Raw genomic sequence first — 6,997 nt, 5'->3', positions numbered from 1 at the left:
TGTCTCTGTGTCTCTGTGTGTCTGTGTGTGTGTCTCAGTGTCTCTGTGTGTCTCTGTGTGTCTCTGTGTGTGTCTCTGTTTGTCTCTCTGTGTGTGTCTCAGTGTCTCTGTGTGTCTGTGTGTCTCTGTGTGTCTCTGTGTGTCTCTGTGTGTGGTCTTTGTGTCTCTGTGTGTCTCTGTGTGTCTGTGTGTGTCTGTGTGTCTCTGTGTGTCTCTGTGTGTGTCTTTGTGTCTCTGTGTGTCTCTGTGTGTCTCTGTGTGTCTGTGTGTCTCTGTGTGTCTCTGTGTGTCTCTGTGTGTCTGTGTGTGTCTCTGTGTCTCTGTGTCTCTCTGTGTGTCTCTGTGTGTCTGTGTGTGTCTGTGTGTCTCTGTGTGTCTCTGTGTGTGTCTTTGTGTCTCTGTGTGTCTCTGTGTGTCTCTGTGTGTCTGTGTGTCTCTGTGTGTCTCTGTGTGTCTCTGTGTGTCTCTGTGTGTCTGTGTGTGTCTCTGTGTCTCTGTGTCTCTCTGTGTGTCTCTGTGTGTGTCTTTGTGTCTCTGTGTGTCTCTGTGTGTCTGTGTGTGTGTGTGTCTCTGCGTGTGTGTTCTGTGTGTCTGTGTGTGTCTCTGTGTGTCTCTGTGAGTGTCTCTGTGTCTCTGTGTCTCTGTGTCTCTGCGTGTGTCTGTGTCTCTGTGTGTCTCTGTGTGTGTCTCTGTGTGTGTCTCTGTGTGTCTCTGTGTGTGTCTCTGTGTGTCTTTGTGTGTGTCTCTGTGTGTCTCTGTGTGTCTCTGTGTGTGTCTCTGTGTGTGTCTCTGTGTGTCTCTGTGTGTGTCTCTGTGTGTCTCTGTGTGTCTCTGTGTGTGTCTCTGTGTGTGTCTCTGTGTGTCTCTGTGTGTGTCTCTGTGTGTCTCTGTGTGTGTCTCTGTGTGTCTCTGTGTGTGTCTCTCTGTGTGTATGTTTGTATCTGTGTGTTTGTGTGTCTCTGTGACTCTGTGTGTCTCTGTGCTTGTCTGTGTGTGTCTCTGTGTATGTCTGTGTGTCTCTGTGTGTCTCTGTGTGTCTCTGTGTGTCTCTCTGTGTGTCTCTGTGTGTCTCTCTGTGTGTCTCTGTGTGTTGTCTCTGTGTGTGTCTCTGTGTGTGTCTGTTTGTATCTGTGTGTCTCTGTGTGTGTCTCTGTGTGTGTCTCTGTGTGTCTCTGTGTGTGTCTCTGTGTGACTCTGTGTGTCTCTGTGTGACTCTGTGTGTCTCTCTGTGTGTCTCTGTGTGTCTCTCTGTGTGTCTCTGTGTGTGTCTCTGTGTGTGTCTCTGTGTGTGTCTGTTAGTATCTGTGTGTCTCTGTGTGTGTCTCTGTGTGTGTCTCTGTGTGTCTCTGTGTGTCTCTCTGTGTCTCTCTGTGTGTCTCTGTGTGTCTCTGTGTGTGTCTCTGTGTGTCTTTGTGTGTGTCTCTGTGTGTCTTTGTGTCTGTCTGTTTGTATATGTGTGTTTGTGTGTCTCTGTGTGTCTCTGTGTGTCTCTGTGTGTGTCTCTGTGTGTGTGTGTCTCTGTGTGTGTTTGTCTCTGTGTGTCTGTGTCTCTGTGTGTGTCTCTGTGTGTGTGTCTCTGTGTGTGTGTGTCTCAGTGTGTCTGTGTCTCTGTGTGTGTCTCTGTGTGTCTGTGTCTCTGTGTGTCTCTGTGTGTGTCTCTGTGTGTGTCTCTGTGTGTCTCTGTGTGTGTCTGTGTGTGTCTCTGTGTGTGTCTCTGTGTGTCTGTGTCTCTGTGTGTCTCTGTGTGTGTCTCTGTGTGTGTCTCTGTGTGTCTCTGTGTGTGTCTGTGTGTGTCTCTGTGTGTGTGTCTCTGTGTGTGTGTGTCTCAGTGTGTCTCTGTGTGTGTCTCTGTGTGTCTCTGTGTGTCTGTGTCTCTGTGTGTCTCTGTGTGTGTCTCTCTGTGTGTCTCTGTGTGTCTCTGTGTGTCTCTGTGTGTGTCTCTGTGTGTCTCTGTTTGTCTGTGTGTCTCTGTGTGTGTCTGTGTGTATCTGTGTGTGTGTGTGTCTCTGTGTATCTGTGTGTGTCTCTGTGTGACTCTGTGTATCTCTGTGTGTGTCTGTGTGCGTCTCTGTGTGTGTCTGTGTGTCTTCTGTGTGTCTCTGTGTGTCTCTGTATGTCTCTTTGTGTCGCTGTGTGTCTCTGTGTGTCTCTGTGTATCTCTGTGTGTGTCTGTGTGCGTCTCTGTGTGTGTCTGTGTGTCTCTGTGTGTCTCTGTGTGTCTCTGCGTGTGTCTGTGTGTATCTGTGTCTCTGTGTTTCTCTGTGTGTCTCTGTATGTCTCTGTTTGTGTCTCTGTGTGTTGTCTCTGTATGTCTCTGTGTGTGTCTCACACAGTATTAGCACGTTACAGAGTAGTATTAGTACTTTACTGTAACACAGTATTAGTACGTTACAGAGTAGTATTAGTACTTTACTGTAACACAGTATTAGTACGTTACAGAGTAGTATTAGTACTTTACTGTAACACAGTATTAGTACGTTACAGAGTACTATTAGTACTTTACTGTAACACAGTATTAGTACGTTACAGAGTAGTATTAGTACTTTACTGTAACACAGTATTAGTACGTTACAGAGTAGTATTAGTACTTTACTGTTACACAGTATTAGTACGTTACAGAGTAGTATTAGTACTTTACTGTTACACAGTATTAGTACGTTACAGAGTACTATTAGTACTTTACTGTAACACAGTATTAGTACGTTACAGAGTAGTATTAGTACTTTACAGAGTAGTATTCATACTTTACTGAAACACAGTATTAGTATGTTACTCCTGCATTAGCTGCTCTGCACTGGCTCCCGGTATAATACAGAATAGAATTTAAAATCCTTCTCCTGACTTACAAATCAATTAAAGGTCAGGCTCCAGCATATCTTAAAGATCTCATAGTTATAAACCAACTAGAGCATTACGCTCCCAGACTGCAGGGTTACTTGTGGTTCCTAGAGTCTCTAAGAGTACAATGGGAGCCAGAGCCTTCAGCTATCAAGCTCCTCTCCAGTGGAACCAGCTTCCAGTTTGTGTTCGGGAGGCAGACACACTCTCCACATTTAAGAGCAGGCTAAAGACTTTCCTTTTTGATAAAGCTTATAGTTAGGGCTGGCTCAGGTTTGCCCTGGATCAGCCCCTAGTTATGCTGCTATAGGCTTAGACTGCCGGGGGACACCTCCCTGCTCTCCTCCTTCTCTTCCTCTCTCCTCCCCTCCCTCTCTTCTTCTCCCTCTCTATCTGTATGCATTTATGTAAATGTATGTTACTAACTCATCATCCGGGGTATCATCCCCGGAGTGTCTGTCTCTCATGTGGCAGGTTGCCACTGATAAAGTTTACGTCAGGATCATGAATCGTGACAGCGCCTGCTGACCTGGTCCTGCTGGACACCGGGAAGCCTTATTGACATTTTCCTGGATTCATCCAAACTTTCTATTTCTTTTTTTTCCAACACAACATAATTTCTGTCAAATGTTGTATTTGTACTATGTTGTTTATCCTGTACACACGACATCTATTGCACCTCTGTCCGTCCTGGGAGAGGGATCCCTCCTCAGTCTCTCCCTGAGGTTCTAAGGACAGAGGGTCTAAGGACAGAGGATGTCGTAACCTGTACAGTCTGTAAAGCACACTGAGACAAATGTATAATTTGTGATATTGGGCTATACAAATAAATTTGATTTGATTTGATTTACAGAGTAGTATTAGTACTTTACAGAGTAGTATTCGTACTTTACTGTAACACAGTATTAGTACGTTACAGAGTAGTATTAGTACTTTACTGTAACACAGTATTAGTACGTTACAGAGTAGTATTAGTACTTTACTGTTACACAGTATTAGTACGTTACAGAGTAGTATTAGTACTTTACTGTAACACAGTATTAGTACGTTACAGAGTAGTATTAGTACTTTACTGTAACACAGTATTAGTATGTTACAGAGTAGTATTAGTATGTTAAAGAGTAGTATTAGTACTTTACAGATTAGTATTAGTACTTTACTGTAACACATTATTAGTATGTTACAGAGTAGTAATAGTATTTTACAGAGTAGTATTAGTACTTTACTGTAACACAGTATTAGTATGTTACAGAGTAGTATTAGTATTTTACAGATTAGTATTAGTACTTTACTGTAACACAGTATTCGTATTTTACAGAGTAGTATTAGTACTTTACAGAGTAGTATTAGTATATTACAGAGTAGTATTAGTACTTTACAGAGTAGTATTAGTACTTTACTGTAACACAGTATTCATATTTTACAGAGTAGTATTAGTACTTTACAGAGTAGTATTAGTACTTTACTGTAACACAGTATTCGTATTTTACAGAGTAGTAATAGTATTTTACAGAGTAGTATTAGTCCTTTACTGTAACACAGTATTAGTACTTTACAGAGTAGTATTAGTATTTTACAGAGTAGTATTAGTACTTTACAGAGTAGTATTAGTCCTTTACTGTAACACAGTATTCGTATTTTACAGAGTAGTAATAGTATTTTACAGAGTAGTATTAGTCCTTTACTGTAACACAGTATTAGTACTTTACAGAGTAGTATTAGTATTTTACAGAGTAGTATTAGTACTTTACAGAGTAGTATTAGTCCTTTACTGTAACACAGTATTAGTATGTTACAGAGTAGTATTAGTATGTAGTATTAGTATGTTACAGAGTAGTATTAGTATGTTACGGAGAAGTATTAGTACTTTACTGCAGTAAAGTACTAATACTTCCTCCTGGTTGTGGAAAACGTTATAAATAATGAATAAACTTCTGTTCGTTTTTAAAAGTGTCTTTTTATTTGACAGCTTCTGAAGATGAATCCTGATCATTAATATTCTAATCTCATCTTCAAACATCAGTATAAATATAAACAGCGAACACACTGACACATACATACACTCAGGACACACACACTCACACTCACACACACACTCACACTCACACACACACTCAGACACACACACACTCACACATACACACACTCACACATACACACACTCAGACACACACACACTCACACATACACACACTCAGACACACACACACTCAGACACACACACACACACTCACACATACACACACTCAGACACACACACCCCCACACACACACACACACACTCACACACACACTCAGACACACACACACACACACACCCCCACACACACATAGACACACTCACTCACACACACACACTCAGACACACACACACTCAGACACACACTCACACACTCATACACTCACACACACACACACACTCATACACTCACACACACACACTCTCACACTCACACACACTCACACACTCATACACTCACACACACACACACACACTCACACTCACACACACTCACACACACACGGAGTCACTCTTCAGTGCCGTGCTAAACAACAAGTCCTCCATGTGTGTGTTTGAATTTATTCTTGGAGTGCACGCTCAATTACTCATTATCCCTGCTGTAATGTACACCAGTGTGTGTGTGTGTGTGTGTGTGTGTGTGTGTGTGTGTGTGTGTGTGTGTGTGTGTTACACCCATAAGGCTGATTTATAGATGCACGTAGAGACATCAGCAGAAAACCAACACTTCTTGTGTTTGTAATTTATATTCTGCGTGACGATAACTTGTTGTTGTTTTAAAGCTGTTTTATTTCCATTAATGTGTCAGAAAGGTGAATAACTCCACACACACACACACACACACACACACACACACGCACACACAAGAAAGACATTTAAAATCTGCTCACTTTCAGGTTATTTAAATCACTTTTATTTCCATTAATGTGTCAGAAAGGTGATTACAGAAACGTGAATATATCCACAATATTAAAATGTGTTTATTTCAGTGATTAAAACCTCTTTCTGTATTTCTAACCTTCAGTCAAGATGTCTGATTATTTCAAAGCTGTTTTATTTGATTATACAAACATTAAAACTTCATAATGAGATCATTGAGTTCAGCCTGAACTAAAAACGTCTCTGTCTCCGATGGAAAGCTGCTCGCCTCATTAATCAGCTCCGCTCGTGGTCGAGAGCCAAAAGTCATTTCTGTATTTATTCAGAGTGACGTGCGGCGCTGCACAGTAGGCCGCCGCGCTGTTGTCGTATTATCCACCTGTCAGAGCCAGTTAGCCTCCAGAGCTGCAGACACACAGAGCCCAGTGTGTGTGTGTGTGTGTGTGTGTGTGTGTGTGTGTGTTGGAGAGCTGAAGGTCAAGCTGCAGGAGAAACGTGTTATTTAATGCAGAAACATTATTATTGTGAGCTTCTGTGGAGGCAGGAAGGCTTTTACTCTGAAAGGGTGATTTTGCAGATGAAAGTGCAGCAGAGCACAGTCGTAATTACACTTTCAGAAACCAGCCGCCTGCAGAAGTACAAAGAAGCTGTAATTCACTTCCTGAAACTCAGCACACAGCGGATCTGAGGAACAGACGCCACATGGACGAAAGCTGCCAATACCATAAATACGTCTGAGTAAAGTGTAGAAATAAAAGCCTCACATATCAAATGATGTGCAGGTTGATTTGAAAATAAATAAATATGTATTTATTTATTTATTCGACAAAATACTTTTTGTTTTCATTTATTTTCATATCTAATTATTTCCCCGATTTCTTTCTGTTCAATTATTTCGTTATTAATTAATTTTCTCTTTTTATTTATTTTTTAAATCTTCTCAAATGTAGTCATTTCCCTATTTATGTCTTTATTTTTTTTATATACCCCAATTTATTTCTCTTTTATAAAATTCCCTATTTATTTATTTCATTATATCTCTTTAATTATGTTTGACTTATTTTGGTTTTCTGTTCCACTTCTATATGTCTTCATATATAAATGTGTTCCTTCATGTTCCTCCTCTTCGGTGGCCGGTTTGTGTGTGAGCACCATGTGTGTGAGCACCATGTGTGTGAGCACCATGTGTGTGAGCACCATGTGTGTGAGCACCATGTGTGTTTACATGTTGGTAATTACGTGACGTTAATTGTCCGCAGT

This window comes from Cottoperca gobio, unplaced genomic scaffold (assembly GCF_900634415.1).
Source record: "Cottoperca gobio unplaced genomic scaffold, fCotGob3.1 fCotGob3_279arrow_ctg1, whole genome shotgun sequence".
NCBI classification, from domain to species: Eukaryota; Metazoa; Chordata; class Actinopteri; order Perciformes; family Bovichtidae; genus Cottoperca; species Cottoperca gobio.
This window is presented reverse-complemented; position numbering follows the sequence as displayed.